At 31.8% G+C, this 18,637-nt stretch overlaps 1 pseudogene; it reads right to left on the bottom strand.

The window, feature by feature from the left end:
• Nucleotides 1-12,150: 12,150 nt before the first annotated feature.
• Nucleotides 12,151-17,078, bottom strand: LOC149545853 (disease resistance protein RML1B-like; annotated as a pseudogene).
• Between the last annotated feature and the right edge of the window lie 1,559 nt (nucleotides 17,079-18,637).

Genomic DNA, 18,637 nt, shown 5'->3' with positions numbered 1-18,637 from the left:
TTTTTTTCAATGAACTACCATAGGTGAGTGAAGAGCTTAAATCTAACCCTTTAGATTTTCCACATTTACGAAGCTCACTATAGAACTTGTGGAGTGTGAGGTGGTCTAAAAGTGTCATTTTCAAATGTTCAACCATAACCCATTATGTTCATACCCATATGAGCACTCACCAAAAATATAGTACTTTTTGCGCACATGAACCAATCAAGCTAAAAAATGGTTGAAACTATTAGTACTTGTGTGATTAGTATTAGTATATATGCTATCATTTTTCAAACTTTGGTGAACAATAATTGAGAGAATCTATAACAAGAGCTCCAGGAGAGTTTAAGTCCCCGTCTTATGTTATAAGTGAAATATATTACAATTTTTTAATAGTATAAAGTATTAAATATATGTGCAAGGAGGAGAATTTTTTAAGATAAATTGTTCTATATCAAGTAATTTTTAGAAAATTAACGTAACAATGATGAATTAATTTAATATAGCAATGTTAAAAATATAATGTGAATTGATTAATAAGTGAATTGATAATTTGATTTTGATAATGTAATCATGAAAAATTCAAAAAATTAATAATAACTATAAATATGATTTGTGAAGAAAATAAATTTATATTTGCATTCAGATGTTACTTTTAATTTTGAACTAAAAATAAAATTATAAAAACAATTAAGTTGTGAGTTTTGAAAACCTTCCTCTAATTTTGACTCATTTATTGCAAATCATTTAATTACTGTTTAATTGAATTTATTTTAATTATAATTATTTTTAACTTTTCCTTAATCTGAAGTTTTTTATTGGCTGAGTTCAATTTTGCAAAAGATTTTATTATTTTTTCAATTGAAAAAATAACAATTATAGAATTTCTAAAAAAATTTGAAAAGTTTTTTTTGAAGAGTATCAAATATACCGTTTGCTGTTTAAATGTTCCCATATATGAACATACGAATCTTCAAATACCATGGTTTGCCCAAAGCTATAATGGAGCTAAAGATTGTTTCCCTTTGTACCCAAGATACAAGGAAATCGACATTTTAATCACAAAGTTAAATAGTTGTAGAAAGAGAAGACAAATTAAATAATTTATTTTATCATTTTTAATTAGCCACATTGCGTGTGAAATCTTCAATTGGCTTGTCGAGTATGAGGGCAATTCGACGCAAAATCCAATATTAAGATCTTCAACAAGATCTGTCTTTAAATTTATTCTTCAATGTTGTGGATTGATTACGATTTGACAACTGAGGAGATGACATAAATAGCTGGTAAGGTACTTGGAATTAATCTCCAATAAATCAACTGCATTAATAATCGAACCTGCTGCCATCGAATTACAATCTTGTCAGCTCTATCTACGGATGTTGATTTTTGCTCAATAATAATATTCATAAAATGAATAAAACCTCAGCAAAATAGTGTTAGCCAATAATAAATTTATAATTAGCATATAATAATTTTTTTTTTAATATAATTCCTCAAACTTTGCAATATGATAGGCTGTTACCACGAAAAAAGAAATTAGAGGGTGAAAACAAAACATTAGTTCCCTACCATTTTGACTAATAATAGACATAGTAGTCATTAGAATGTGCGTCACTATTAGATAATCTCACCTAGTCCAACTCTGATTGCTGAACCATTTCTAATAAAATAATAATAATTAAAGATAATTATCTTACCTACCGACATGGAAAAAGGATCGTAGTTCAACTCTGCACAAGAATGCTCACTGGAAAGTTTTAGAGGAAGGATTTTGAAAGTTGGGGAAAGGTGGAACCATGGATGTAAGGGGAATCAAAACTCTTATCAATAGTCCTCATCTGGTAAAAGTCACAGAGGGAAGATTCAAAGTATAAAGAGAAAAAAAAAATCCAACAAATCGTACTCATCCACCTGTTTCACATCATAATCGTCAGTGCCAATGTAGTCAACAAGTTGGGGAAAATTTGAAAGTAGAAGTCTTATCAAGACTATTCACCCAGTTGTCTCACATCACACTTGTCGAGAAATTTGCAATCTTATTGACCGTAGTCATCCATCTGTCTTCCAGTAAAATAGTGGACATAGACAAATTCTTTACCACTGTCGCGTTGTAGGATAATTCTTGACTACAAAGGTTTAATTAACTGCAGGCCAAACCAAGATGGACAGCCATGGGCCTACTATTCGAAGGCGAGATATTTAATTTGAAATATTAGTGGGAAAGGGACATGATAAAACTTGACATGCACCAAAATAATTAAAATGTAAAACAAAACATTCCTCTCTTCGAGGGTTTAGAGAAGAAGCCTATGTTGTCGATACAATTAATTTTAGTAGCTCTTTCTATATTGTAAAAGTAATTTTTTTAATTAAGACTAATTAATATAAAGAATCAATATTCTAATTGATTGTAGAGTTCTCATTTAATTCATGGTAATAGGGAAAATGATCTAGTAGTCTCCTATGCTAACTTTGGGAATCTAATGCTCCTAATTCATACGTCAAAATTTATCATTTTTTGGGTGAAGCTCCATAGGTGAGTGAAGAGCCCAAAGCTAATTTTTGAATTTTTCTACATTTATGGAGCTCTTTGTAGACCTTGTAGAGTGTGAGGTGGTCTAAAAGTGTCATTTTAAAATCTTCACCTAGAATCCAGAAGTGACCATTGGAACATGGGTGACACCCAAAATCCAAAAGCGACCATTGGAATATGGGTGACTAATGAGTTGTCTCCCCTATAAAATCAATGTAGGATGCAGATCATCCATTTTCACTTATTATTCATAGAATCTTTTTTATTACATGACTTGTACATACCTATTTACAAAACCCTAATTGACACTAAAATTGTAGACTTATTCACTACCTTCTCCCCAAAGACTTATTAGTTGTTTGATTAGGTTGAGTGTATGTGTACCTCACACATGTAGGAGCTCAATTTATTTGAAAAATGTAAAATACCTTACACCCATATTTTTAGGCTTTAATTTCTCCATCTTTAAATTTATTGAATATCAAATTACATGTTTAGTTATTAGTCTTGTTTGTTTATTTAGATAGTTTTTTAAATTATATATTTATTTTTGTGAGATCTAATTTGATAGGTATTGATTTTTCCAATAATGAAAAACTAGCGATTGCACTCCAACAAAGTGCAATGGTTATGACAATAGGAAGATATACTTGGATAATATATTGAAGAGAAGGGAGAAATCTATTTTTGAGCATTTTGTAAATATTTCAAATAGAAATAGTGTTTGTGTCTATAGCAAAAGATGGGTTAAAAATGTTTTTTTTTTACCAAAACGTGAAACTTTTTAATTAGACACAACTGATTTGAAATCTTGGCCCTATCTATGTTCCACACGATTTAGTTCACTCAAGGGAAATGGCACCAAAAAACCATCATTATTTTAACAAACAAGTATTAAACATACGGAACCCCATATCAAACTTATTTTTGAATGTTTAAGTTGTGGAGGAGTCACATGCCTATCCATAATGGCTAGGGGAAATGACCCAATACTTCAATGGGTTCCAATGATTGTGATAGGAGTTGTTGACTTGATATCTACACTTATTAATTTAATATCCATAATTATTCACTTAATGTCCAATTGTTTGCTAATTTCGTACCAATATTTTGACTTCAAAGTTGTTAGTACAAGGATGACTACCAAAAATTGAATGAAATGCACCCTTAGTTGAAAAAAGAAACCAATGATGCAATGCCATGTTAGATGTGCATGTGTACCCTTTTTGCAAGACCATTAATCTTAATTTTTAATTGGGTTGTTTTGGCCAAGTTGAAAAAATCTTGCTTATGTGGCATCATAATTGATTATGTGGACTTGAAACCTGTATATTATAAGAATATAATTCACCAAGTAAGATGTTGTAAAAAGTTGGGAGTGATATGAAATTTCCAAGATTTTGATAAGTTCAAAGTTAGGGTGCTCGAGTATCAGGGTTTTTCCACTATCAAACTCAAATTTAAGTAGTGATGGAGTGTATAAAAAATATTAAAATTGCAAAATGTTTAATTCGATTTGCAATTGGATGGCAAGCAGGTGCTAAAATAAATAGAAATGCTAGAAAATTCACTTCAAGTTTAGATTAAATTCAAAATGATCCTAATTGAAGCCCACCAAACTAAAATATCTAATGGACAATAAATACTCACAACAAATGCAATACATTTTCCAAAGGTGCAAGTACAAAGACACTTTCATAATCACATATCATATTTTATATTAAAGGTCATTGGCAAACCTTGTGCTCATTCAAGCAACAACATGAGACTTACAAGATTATTCAAGATCCTTATGAGAAACCACACCAAAATAACAATTGGAAGACCAAGAGTCACAACTTAGAATTTCACAAAGGTGCTTGTCTTGGAATTTGAACCAAGATTTCCACAATGGGAACTCATTGCTTCAACCAGCTAAGATGAACCCCTTGGACAACATATAACATATTTTTAAAACATTATGGGCTTAGTATAACCTACATATTATATAGCATATTAAAAGCTGGTCTCTGTTTGCTTAAGCTTGGTTATGTTGCCCTATATTTAAATTGATTCATTTCACTATTACAATGTATGATCATCATAAAAGAGAGGAAGGAAAAATGAAAAGACTTGCATCAATATATGTGTCCTACTCAATGTTATCAGGAAAAAATGACAGCGCAAGGACAGTTCATAATTTTTTCATGGGTACTTAGTGATCGTCTTATTGAATCCAAACTTTGACTAAAGAGAGAACATACATTGGCATGTCAAGATTTTCATTCACATGAAGATAAATAAAAGAAAATACATTTCCTATCATAGAGTTCTAGTTCTTTGTTTTCCTCTTTTTGATACTTGAGGGTGGCTAGGGATCATTTCTTTGTTGTACTCGATCATATATATTTTTAGCATATTGTGTTTGGCATAAGAAATAATCAAGGATATTTTGAACAACATCCCTAAAGTTTACAACACTTTTATAAACATCTTAGTTATTAACTACAATGCCCATAAACCCAAATAGATCAATCTTATTATTGACTTCACTAATTTACCCCACAAAAAATAAGGATACAAAAATTGGCTATATATACAGATGAAATTTTAAATGTTATTTTTGTGTTCATGTTTTGTTTTTAATAGATAAAAAATTTAGTATTTCATTTTTGTGTATCTATAGACTACTAGAACTATTCTGCATGCTCCATTCTCAAAAAGCATGAGCAATAGAATGATCTCTAAAGATGTCTCTTCAAACTAAAGAATGATCTTTAGAATGAACAATAGTAAGATGTTCCTTTTCTTCTTCTAAGGCCGAGTAATAATGAGTCATAAAATTGAACAAATTTCTAGTACGTTATAGGTTCTGCAGAAAATCAAATTCAAATATTCTAACATCGACATGGTTTCATTGTTTCATCGTCATATTTATGCGAAGGAGTTTTGTCAAAAATAATTCAAGAGAACTCATGAGCCCTGCCTTTAGCAAGGTATGTTGGGTGGAATTAGTTCTCTCTCATATACGAGAAAAATAAATTAATGGATACAATGAGTTCAATGATGCTTCATCCTTGGGGAGAAATATAAATTGCTGATAAAGAAAGTTAGGTTGAGCATCTTAAATATTAAATGCCTTTACTATAATTAACTATAGTTATAAATAAATAAATAGATAAATAATATATATATATATATATATATATATATATATATATAGTGTGTGTGTGTGTGTGTGTGTGCGTGCGTGTGTGTGTGTGTGTAGATAGATAGATAGATAGATAGATATTATGCGTGTGCGTGCGCGTGTGCTAGATACAATTTTTAGAGTGACATTCACAAGGTAATAGCCTTATCAACTAGATTAATGATAAATATAATTTAAATTGTAAATATTTATTACTTTTATTGCTAAATAATTTTATTCAAAGATTTAATATTTATCTAATAGAGGTTCTCACTATTTACTAAATACTAATATATTAAATGTACTTATAATAAAATAATGTTATATTTTATAAATATGGTTATTACATGACATTAACTTGACTAATAGTGATTCTATGTTGAGATTATTAAATACTTAATTATAATTAATATTATTTGTATACAAAGATAGATTTGGAATTTTCTTTTGAGTGTGTGGAGGTTTTTTCGTCTTCAAGAGTTTATATATAGATTTTGAGTGTAGATTGGGGTGATTTTGAGTTCATTTCTAGTTCAAGATCGATTGAGAGGACATACAAGGAAGTTAACTAATAATGATGTATTGTTAGGACAAAGACTCCATTAATGAGCAATAAAAGTTATACATAGTTAAAGAATATTTTAGTATGATTTAAAATTGATTGACCATTCATTTAGTCATTTGTTTGGGTGACTAAATATTAGATACCAATTGTTTATTCATTTATTTGATCATTTATTTAGCCACTTATATTAGTCCATCCTTTTGATTTTAGCCAATGACCAATTTAATCTTTTATTTAGTCACTTATACATTACAAAATATTACTAGAATTTGATCACCTTTAGTCATGTGACTAAAAGTTTTAGTCATGCAGTCATTTATTTGCCAAAATTCTACTAGTGAAGGGATTCATGAAGATGTGAAACCACCTACTGATGGTCCTATGCAAAGATGTGGAACTTAGACTGTAGAACATATCACTTTGAAGTCATTCAGCAGGATGATATAAGGTTGGAAAACAAGTGACTACATACTCTTGAGAAGCATATTGTTCAAAACCATCACAAGGCTTCCAGAATGATAGATCAATTTTTGCCATTCAATATATTGAGTACATTTGTTGAACTTTGCATACTCTTTTCCAAGGTGTGTTCAGCAATTGTATATATTTAAACATTTTGTGCCTAGCAAGATATGTTCGATACTTGTGTGCATTTTAATATTGATACTATTGAACCCAATTGTTTTCCTTCCTAAGAATATTAGGGTATAGATGATTGCATATCTATATTGGAAATAACCTAATATATGTGAAATTGATATGTGATGCCTATCTTATTAATATAAATTGAATATAAAATATTTTTCTTTTACCTCAAATTATCTATAATATTTTATATTGAGACTATATTAATAAGTTAAATTTAATTAGTTATTATCAATTTTAGTATACTAAATTTGTACAATTTTCAATGGCACAAAATGGAGGTGCAAAATACACAATCAGTACCTCTAAAATAATAACTAGTAATGCTATGATTTATTTAATCAACATCTTGCAAGGAGGTAGAATGAATGACTACTAATGATATACTTTATTTTATTAGCAACACTTGCAATAAAAGTGAATACCATTAAATACTCACAATTTAACTTAGAAGATTGTCTCCAAAAGAATAAACTATGCACCAAAACAATCTACAAACTCAAAAACATAAGTGAACTACACCCAATTTTTCAAAATCAACATAACCCTTGCACAACTTGGTTCATGTGCTGGCATGAATGGTGAGCATCTGAGTAGTCAATAAGTTTGGTTAATTTAAAAAGGGTTTTTAGGTTTAAAATTATAGTAATGATCCCTAGAAAATTTAATGGCTTAATCTGAGTTTTTTGAGCACAATGTACACAACCATATTGATAAAACCCCTCTCATGTGAACATTTTGAAGTTAGTCATTTTTTCTTGACTTTTCCACTCTAGGACAAGAGTAGTCATAGCCACACAAATATAAGCACCACCTAAGATGCAACTTTCATAATGTTTACTATTAAATAGACCTTTGGGAAGCTCAATCATATAGAGATATTAGTTAAAAAACATATGCGTCAGATATATAAACTAAGGGGAGGACCCCGTGTGGTTGCTAAAATTATTTTGGCTAGACGTTGCTACTCCATTTTTTTAGCAAAATATTGTGAAGTTGGTGGTTTTGTGTAAGAAAAATTTGTGCTTATTTTTAAGAATCCTCTTTTAAATCAAAATTTTAAATGAATATCTATTGTAAATTAGATTTGGAAGAAAAAATTTAGGCAAGAGGAAAAACATTTATGAAGATATCTATGGTTTTTCGAATTTAAATAGTTGCACTTTTATCAAAGATTATTTTTAAACTATTAGTGGTTGTTGCTCCACGATAATAAGAAAATATTCCAAACTATCCTTTCATCTCAATTTATGAATTACATGGGAACATGATTACTGCTTAAATTTAAATAGAAATTTATCATAATAAGTTGCATGGGAACATGGGATAAACACCAAGCAGAGAAAATGATCTATCGGAGTTAGACCCATGCATTAATTGAGATGCACATGGTGGGGTAGCACAAAAATCATTTTAATTGCGCTGATTTAGGTAGATGTTGCTACAGTCACTTTTTCATTTCATAAGTTCTAGGAATCTTAGGTCATGATACATGATAATAAATTGATGGGGGTTAAAGCACAAACTTGTGTCACCCTTTTGTGAAGGAAAAGGCTAACAAAATTATAACTATTCACCTTAAATGATAAAATTAGTATTATTATTTAGAATTTGAAAATGAGGTAAACTAATGAGATGTGTAGAAATTGATCAAGTTTAGCATTATAATTTTTAACAATTATTTGGGTTAAGAATTGATATATTTCCATAATTTTTATAGATAATGTTTTAGTTGCTGAAAAATGTTGAAAATTAGGGGTCTAGTTCCCACCACAAAACAATATGGAAATAAATTTATTTCTCTTTGATCTTAGACTATGTTATAGATAGCATATATATCTAGAACATTCAAAAAAAAAAATTGTCTTTAGACTTAAATTTTCACTGTTATAATCAATCAAAGTTCAACTCACCTAAAATTGATAGTTTTTATCTCCCACCACATTTTTCAAAAAAAATCTATTCTAACCAGAATAAAAATTATACATTCTAGAAGAGGACTCTCTCCTCTAGAATGTCATATGAGTTTTAAATTTTTATGATATGGTTTACTATTTTTTTCTTTCTCAAAATTGACATCTTTTCTAGTGTTAAAATACGTGCTTGTAGAATTTTTTAATTATAACATATGATATCTAATTAAAACACGATAAACTGTATATGAGAAAATTCTCGACTTTGGTCTCTATAAAATGGTGTTTATAAGTTATTAAAAATATATCATAAAAAATAGTAAGAGTTATTGAAATGTCAGTTTTCAGAAATAATTATATTTCTTTAGTAATTGGATACAAACTGTTATAAAACATGAAGTTAATAAACATTTCCAAATGGAAAAGTGCGATACAATGTATAACTTAGCTAGAATAAATTTCTCTATATCATATCTTTGAAAAAAATTAATTTTTAGATAGAAATACTCAAATTTAGTTGTTCTAATTAGTCAGCCTAAAAGGTGACACAGCTTTGTACTTTTACCCATGGATATGCCACTAACAAATAATATCAAAATTACAATGGGCCAAATTAAAAAATTACATTCATACATAGCATAGAAAAGTTTCTTCTGCTAATTGGCATGAAAGGAAATGGTGAACTACAAATGCAATGTCATGGTAACATCAAGTAGTTAGACCTTCGAAAAATGTAACTTTGGTTCTCTGCAACCACGAAGTGCCTATGAATTCCCCAACATTTTTGTCAAAATATTGGAACAGATATTTGAATAAAGAAAAACTGAAGACAATGGAAAAATAGTGGTAGCCAATCAATTTAAAAACTAAAAATTTCAATTTAATAAAAAAAATTATATTACATGATTCCCAAAGAACAATAAAATGTTTGGAATGCTATGTAACTAATGTCTACCCCTGTCACCTAATGTTGGGATTCACCCCCACTCTAAGTCACCTAGCCTATTCTACATTTCCAATAAGACATAGATATGATTTTTTTTGTTTTTGAGTGTAAGGAAAATTATTTACTTGATCTTCAAAAGAAAAAAAATAAAATTTACGACATAGGCCAACTCCTAGATATATTTATTTCAATTGTAAATTATTTGGTGTAGGAGCACCTAAGTAGAAAGGAATACTAGGAGGTTACAAGAGGATAGAATTTTTATTATGAATTTTATAGTGCTTTCAATGTATTAGGAGTCTATTTGAATCATAAGTAAGGCTATGTGAAGCCATTTGTATGACATTGTTAATATTGTCTTGTTTAGGTCCTAATTCGGTCAAGAAGGTTAGAATATGACAGAATTACTAATAAATGGTAAAATGGATTTAAAATAGCTTTTAAAATTTATTTTAGGGTAATTGAATGTCCATGCAAATATTTATTAAGTTTGGAGTTAATATTTCAAATTTGTCACATTGACATAAAAAAATTGTAATGCAAAATTGCACGAAATGCATAAAACATTGTAAAAAGTGCAATTATGTTGTAAAGAGTAGGGTTATTGGTTCAAAGGGTGGTTGGGAAGTTATAAAGCACCCCAACTAGTATAAAATCATTGTATGTTTGTTCCAAACAATGAATAGAAAGAGGAAGATCATTTTGAATCAATCAATGTCTTCAAAATGTGTTGTTTTGATTGGTGTTAACTATATTTATGTTGAGTCTAGGTTGTGTATGGACCAGTATAGCCTAGAAATATCATACAAAGTGTTTATTGTTTAAATTAAGATGAATAAGCTTCATTTTAGTTTTTTTCTGGAATGATTATGTGGACAAATGAATAAGTTATGAGTATTTTGGTGAAAGTGGTTGTTTGTCGATTTGAGAATCCCATCATATTGAAGGGTTTGGTATGGAATCCCTTTTGGTTTGAGTCAATTGTATGCAGATTTGTGAAAGCTGTGGACAATTTAGCAAAAAAAAGTTTTTGTATACCTCCAATGGAGTTGCAGACAATGATTTGTTCTCTCATAATGATTTATACGTTTAAATAATTAATGGATTAGATATTATGAAACTATATTCGTATATGGTTACAACTTGATCAATTCATTTTGTGTAATTTGAAATTGTCTTGGGAAAGATATTGAATGCCCTAGGCAATGTTACAAGTTTTGTTTCTCATTTATGATAGTAAAACTGGGCCTTGGTGCAGAGACTATAACTTGAAAATGATTTATTCAAATTAGGATCAATTGAATGGTTATGATTTAGATTTATTCTTAATTTCAATCAATATTAACTAATTTTAATTGACCTTGTGTAGACTACAATGGAAACATAATATGACGAAACAAGATCTCTTATTTTGGATACACAATACCAAGTAGTGTGGAGGTTTACTATTCATATTCCATTTCTAGATAATTGCATCACTAGTTGTCCATTGTGAAGTATTTCCTATTTATCACAAGTTATGGTTTTGTACAATTAATTCTATGTAAATTGTCTTCTCACAAAGATGAGCCATTATAATAGAAAGTTGTATGACTCCCATCTCATAAAGGGTCCATAATATTTGTCGAAAAGCCTAAGGTAGTTGAGGATTGAATTGAAAATCTAAGTTAACCACTCAACTAGTGGCCTCTTACATATTCTTTTTTTCTTAGTTGAAGGACCAACATTCCAAAATTTATTTAGGACTTTGTACCCAATGTTATTTATACCTAGACAAGATCTTACTAATAAAAATCCTTCCATACTTTCACAAAGCTATAGTTGGATTTTTGTCTCGCTTCATTTCTTGGGATATATATTTTCCCTGCTATTGACCTGCTCTATATTCTCCATCTCAAGCCCTATATTTTCCTTGCTATTGGTCTACTCTATTTTCTCAAACTCAAGACCTATTATACTTGGTTACGATATATCTCTACTTTTCTTAATCTAACTTTAGACAAGAACTTCAGCACATTGTATCTCTTGTGTAGAAAATCTACTAGAAAAATAGATAAGAAAAATAAAATCTGAAAAAAAGGTCTACAATCAAAATCATGAAAGTATCATATAAGTTAATAAAGTAAATAATTGTGTGCTTAATAAAGCATTAAAAACATCCATCTCTCACTATAAAATGTTATATATATATATATATATATATATATATATATATATATATATATATATAGGTCAATCTATCACAAAATTATTTTAAAAGAAACTCCAATTAATCTACCCTAACTACCCTTCTCACTAATTCCAATTGAGGCTTACCCTATACATTATTAGCCTGAAGCCAGATCGATCAGCACATTAGACAGAGTAAACTATTCCAGAAGTGCTAATAATTTCTTAAAAGCCTCCACGACTCTTTTTCTCCTTCTCTATCCTAATTCCTTCGGGTGTGACGACCACTATATCTCCACCATTTTCGAGGTGCAAGTATATTTGTACAACTTTCCTCTCCTCCCCATTCAGCTCCTTTCCCTTCCTAAAGCAGAAATAATTAGTCTCATGTACATAGCCCAGCGGCCTGGCCTTCCTGACCATAAGATCAGGAAACTCCAAATAGTTCAAAATGGGCTCCACGACACAGCTAACACTACCTTGTATAAATATTTCTCCCGGCCTTCCCTGCAAATAGTAAGTTTTGCAAGTAATTAACACGAACATTTATATAAATTCAGAAAACTCTAAATTTGTGAAAGTTTTCATTACCTTGATATTTATAGATTGAATACAAGACTTGAGAGCTGATATGGTGTCACATACGAACTCCACTGCTTCCAATCCTTCCACTTTCTCCAAACTTTGTATAACAGATTCCTTCCAATGGGTCTATCGAAGACATAGATGCTTCAATGACTTGCAGTGTTGTAGGCCTTCTATTTTCTTAACTTTGGGGCATTCTATCAATCTAAAGTATTCCAGCGAAGCCAAATCAGAAAAGCTTGACAGCTCTTCAAACTGCACACAATATTGTATTAGCAGCTTCTCAAGGCGTACGAGACCACTAAGATAGTTGATGTTCTTCAGCACTTCGCAATGGTATATTGACAGCGTTTGCAGGGTCATTGGCAGTCTCTCTATCTCGATTAAATGGTGATTTTTAGGAAACTTGTCTTTTTGAACGATGCTATTGTCCCCGACCTCCAAATTTTGGAGGTTGGGCCAACAGTCACTGGAAATTGATAGCACGGAGACTGGTTTGCAGTCTTCTTCCTCAACACAAAATTCCATTGTACCTTTAGAACTTACAATTTCAATCTTTTTCAACGAGGGAAAGCGAACAAGAGTAGTCTGCAAGCCTTTCATCACCTTGCTCTCAATTTTGAACGACCATAAGTTCACCAGTTGACCAATGTTACTTGGTGAGCTTCTCAACTTAATCTAACCCATTAGATCTAATTTTGTCAAAGATGCCTAATTCTTAATTTGATTAGGCAAATCTTCTAATTCTTCACAACCGCTGAATACCAAGTACTTGAGCTTTCTGATGCCTTCAAATACATCTAAGTTTAGTTTAAGCTTGGCACAACATTGTAAATTTAGATGCTCTAGGTGTATCAGCGTCTTGAATGAATCTGGCAAAGTTCTCAACTACTTGCACAGTCCCAAATTTGTGTGCTTCAATCTATTTAAATTGTCAAAACCCTCAGGCAGTGAGAATAACATTTCACAACCTGATAAATCCAGATATCCCAGGTGTATCAGCTACCCAAAACAGTTCGGCAACATGATCAACTCGCTGCACCAAATTAGACTTATGCACTTCAATCTATTTAAATTACCAAAACCAATAGGTAGCAAGTTCAAACCATTAGTAGTTGAGGAGAATGGAATCTCTAGATCTTCCAAGTGTGCCAACTGCTTGAAAGAATTTGGTAAAGTGCTCAACTGCTAGCAAAATGTTAGACTTAAATACTTCAATCTTACTAAATTCCCAAAGCCATTAGGCAGTGAGGAGAGCGTTTCACATCTGGATAATTGCAGATGTTTCATCTTTATCAGCTGCTGAAAAGAATCTGGCAAAATGCTTAACTGTGGGCAAGACAGCATTAAATACTTCAAATCTTTTAAATTGCCAAAACTAGCTGGCAGTGAAGATAACTTTGGATAGTATAAATATAAATACTTCAGCGAATGCAGGCCACAGAACTCTTCTGGCAAACTGCTACCACTAAAACAAGGGGAAAGCATTTTAAGATTTTGAAGACATCTTATTGAGGTTGGAAGCCGTTGCAATTTGAAAGAGAAACGTACGATAAGCTTTCTCAATTGCAGAGGAGGCTGCACGCAAACATCATTATACTCAATTCAGTTCATTATTCTACTGAATTCAATTGAGAAAAATATAAACTATCAAAAAGTTGTTACACAAAAACCACGGATTCAAACTACTTACATCCACATTGACCTGCCACAACTCCTCCAAGTCATTAGCATCATCAAGCTCTAAAACACTTAAATTTCTTAATGGAAGCCAAGATGGAAGATTTCTTAATGAAAGGGTATGCCAGCGAAGCCAAACAAGATGCTCTGATAAATATGCAAACTCTTCCGTGAACTTATTGCTTTGCACATGAAGTATATTTAGTTTTCTTGAGGTTCACATTAGCTGATGAGCGTACTCTTTGAAGGCCACAAAAGTAGCTAGAGGTCGTATCCCTCTAATTTGTATTTCTTTCTGAATGAAAAATACCAGAATACAAGCTATTTCAGTCAACTCTACCGCAAAGCAAAGGCAGACAAAACAACAAACTATTATTTTTATGATTTCACTAAGAAATAATTAAAGGGGAGCCACTAATACATTTACCTGGAAATGCAGTATATTATCAATCTGCTCTGGATGCCAAAGCCGATATGATGAGTGCTCACTTGCCATCTCTCTTCCCATGTCCCTAGGATGATCGTGCATCCGTATCTTCTTCTCATTGAAGGTGTTATGTTTCTCGAAAAGCGGCTCCACAAGACACTTATTTACAAGTGTTTGTAAACCGTGTAGGCCACTCCAACCTAATCCATCCCACAGTGCTATAGCTGTGCTTTTGCACTCGCCGATGAGAAAACAAGCCACATCCAAGAACATCTCTCTATATTCTTGATCCAGAGCATCATAGCTAACCTGTAGCCTTTTTGTGATGTCGCTAGGCAATATTCTTGAGATTTTATCTAATTGGGATTCCCAGTAAGCAATGGAATCCTCACCATGTAGCTGTCCCCCTAATACCTTCAGAGATAAAGGCAGACCATCGCAAACCTTGACGAATTTGTCAACCAGAGTGTCAAATCTGGTGGGTGGAGAAGACTTCTAGAAAGCATGCCTGCAGAATAAATTCTTCGCTACTGAGCTCTCAAGTCTTGGCACTTCGTAAATGTTTGAGATACCCATCGATTTAAGAACATCCCTTTTTTGGGACGTCACAATTACCATACTTTAGGATCTGAGGTTGTGTTTAGTTGGCAAAAGAGCATACAACTGATCGATGTGATCCACGTCATCCAAAACAATGAGGGCCCGAACAAAGCTCAAACGATTTGTGAGTACAACTTTGCCTTCGTCGACACCGTCTAAAGACAAATTTTCAATGCCAAGGTCTGTAAGAAGCTTTTTCTGCTTCTCAGGAAGAGCATTTCTGGATGTCGCATCCCGCACGTCGGGAACTAAACCGCATTTTTGAAATGAGCGAAAGTTTCTGTTGAAGAGCTCTCTGGCCAAAGTGGATTTCCCAATACCACCCATGCCCATGATCCCCGTGAGTTTTTCACTGTCTTCTTCACTTGTGACTGATTCGACGAAGCCTTGTACTAGTTCATCCAAACCAAGTGGATATTCGGCTACATGTATGGGATCTATTTTCATTAATCCCAATGCTCTATTCACAATGTTCTTCAAAACTTCAGCCTCGTCTCTAAACATTATGGGCAAAAAATTAAAGTCAAAACAAAATACACAACACAAATTAAGTAGAACCTATATATTGTAGAATCTGAAAACAGGTAAAGAATAGAGAGTATAATACAGGACACTAAAAAATAATTATTTCCACGGACTAATTAAAATTACATTACAATCATTTAAAACGAATATATTGCGTGTTCTCCAACGCTACAAACTCCTTCTACGCAGATATTCGCTCTATCATAAACAATGCAAACTGATACAATTTTTTCAGTTCCTCTTGCATGAGCAGCTAAATATTAAAGAATATATAGAATACAAAAAATTATTAGTTCCTCATGCATCACTTTTCTCAACATATATGGAATACAGAACTTGACTATCGAGGAGAAAGAGAAACAATACATACTTATTATTGTTACCCTGTAAGCCGGAAAGGGATGAAATTTTGTGTACTGCCGCTTTCCACTGATCGAGCCTTTCCTTGGTGTATCTAACTTCCTTTGCATGTTGTGAGATCGCATCGGCATATATTCCTTTTCCTTGATCAATATATCTGAGATCAGAGGGATCAACATGATATAAAATGGGAATGATTGTAGCAGGGGCTCTGATTTTGAGCATGTAAGCAAGCTCATCCAGACACCATGAGGATTGGGCATAGTTGGGAGAGAAAATGGCAATGTGAAGAGAGGCACTGTGCATTGCTGCTTGTATTTCTCTCTGTATAACATTGCCGGGCCAAATTGTACCTACATCGAAGAAAGCGCAGAATCCCTTTCTATCAAGGGTTTCCTCAATTTTTTTGGCGAATGTGTATTTCGTATCGCTTCCGTGATGGTTAATGAAAATCTGCCAGAGCTCCGTGGACGCAGACTCAGAGAATGTTGGGAACTGGTCAAATATGTTTTGGCGATCAACCTCATGTAGCGTTTGTCGGCTGAGTTCAATAGCTCGCATAAACTTGCGGAATGGAATGAGGCAGATCTATACCAAGATGTTTAGATTGGACAGACACCATTCCTGCAACAATTTAGGGATCTCCATTAAAAAGTTCCCATTTTTCCTGGTCCTTGAAGAAGGTTTAGGCTGCTCAAAAGCATCTTCCAGTTTAGGCTGCTCAATACTGTCTTCGAGCTCAGGCTGCTCAGAATTGGAAGCCATTTCAAAGGATCCAAATTATCCTTAATACAGAGAAGAGACAGAACCACGGTCGCAAATAGAGGGAAAGAACGCTATGCGAGAAGAAAATAAAGATTTGGAGAAGAAGAAGAGCGAAAACATAGAAAACGGCCTGTCCAAAACCACCTGAGTTCGTACAACATTTTACAAAGAAGCGTCTCCGTTGAAGACGGCTACCTACAGATGCGGCCATGTTTGTGTAGATTGCACCATACATAAAATAGCATAACTATAATTGCAACAAACTTACGTATATAAATAGTCTAAATTAATAGATGGTAACATGGATGACAATGGATGACCATGCAAGCGCTCTGGGGCACCGGCTATCTAATTGATTATTTTTAATGTATCATGCACATTTTAGGGGTCATGGCACGTAGGCATTATGGCTGTAAAAAGTGATGGAAGTCGAAGTAAAACATCTATGAGAACCATGCACTATCCTATCTTGCAACTGTGAGGCAACTTAGGGAAAAATACTTGATTTAGAGGAAACAGTTTCCCATACCATATAGATCAAAATACCTCATATAGGGAAATATTTAATATTCACCCCCAAAATCAATCAAAAAGATTTAAATATAAATTGATATAAAATATATTCAGTAATCTTGAACTTTCAGAATTCATCATGGAATTTTTTTATTTTTATTTTTTAAATTTGCAAGTCAAAAATCATACTCATAATCTTCTAAATAAAGCATAACCAAATCTTAGAAATATTATGTTGTCTAAGAGTCTTGCAGAATTACTAATGTAATTGCTTGATACTTGGACAACATGACATGTTGGATGTAATCTTATGATTCTATTATGAGAAATTGGTGTTTTGTGGATCTGAATATCTATGTTATTGTTATATTATGATATTTGGTTAATTGTTGATGGCTAGGATTTGGGGATTCTCCTACCTTTTACAGCATCAGTTTTACTTCTAAATGTTATTTAAAAATTAAAATGTTGTAAAGATAGACAAAGTTTAAGAGAGATTTAAAACATAAAATATAATAGTAATTTAATAACTATATTTAAATATCAATGCATTTAAGAAAGATAGATCTAAAATTTATATATAATACATCTTCACCAATCCATAAAATAACAAATATAAAATTAATTTAAAAATAATATTATTTATTTTGAATTTTCTAAACTAATATACAAATTTTCTTTATGTTATAATTACTTATTGCAATTGCTCTCATATATTTCTATTTTATCTTTTCAATGAATTATGAGTATATCAAATATGATCTAAAACTTCAATTGCTGATTGCTAATAAGTAAGCCAAAATACATAATAATAAACAAGCATTCACTTTATTGAGAATTGAAGTCAATTGAAAATGTCTCAAGTAAATAGAAAAGCGCGGTTTGGACACACGTGGTGGATGGAAATGAAGCAACAATAATAAGTACAAAATATCTATCTATTCTTCAAATGTACCTTCTTTGTTGATCTCTTCAAGGATAATAATGAGAGTGACAATAAAACTCTTACAAATTGGGTTTAACACCTATTCTTTTGGTCAAATTTCTATGCCAAACCAAACCATGAAATCCCTCAGACCATCATGTGAAAGTGTGATTACAAATACATCTTGAAGAATTCTCACTATATCTTCAATTACAACTATATCTTCTAGAATTCTCACTATCATTTTCTAGCACAGGTGGATTAGTTCATGTTTAAGTTGTCAATAATCTTTAAGATGAGTTAAGTGCAGGAAAAAATAAAAGAAGAAATAA

This window comes from Cupressus sempervirens, chromosome 7 (genome assembly GCF_028749045.1).
Source record: "Cupressus sempervirens isolate cs-2001-9-10 chromosome 7, ASM2874904v1, whole genome shotgun sequence".
In the NCBI taxonomy this organism is placed as follows: Eukaryota; Viridiplantae; Streptophyta; class Pinopsida; order Cupressales; family Cupressaceae; genus Cupressus; species Cupressus sempervirens.
The sequence above is the reverse complement of the archived record's forward strand: the minus strand, read 5'-3'. Positions and strand labels throughout refer to the sequence as shown.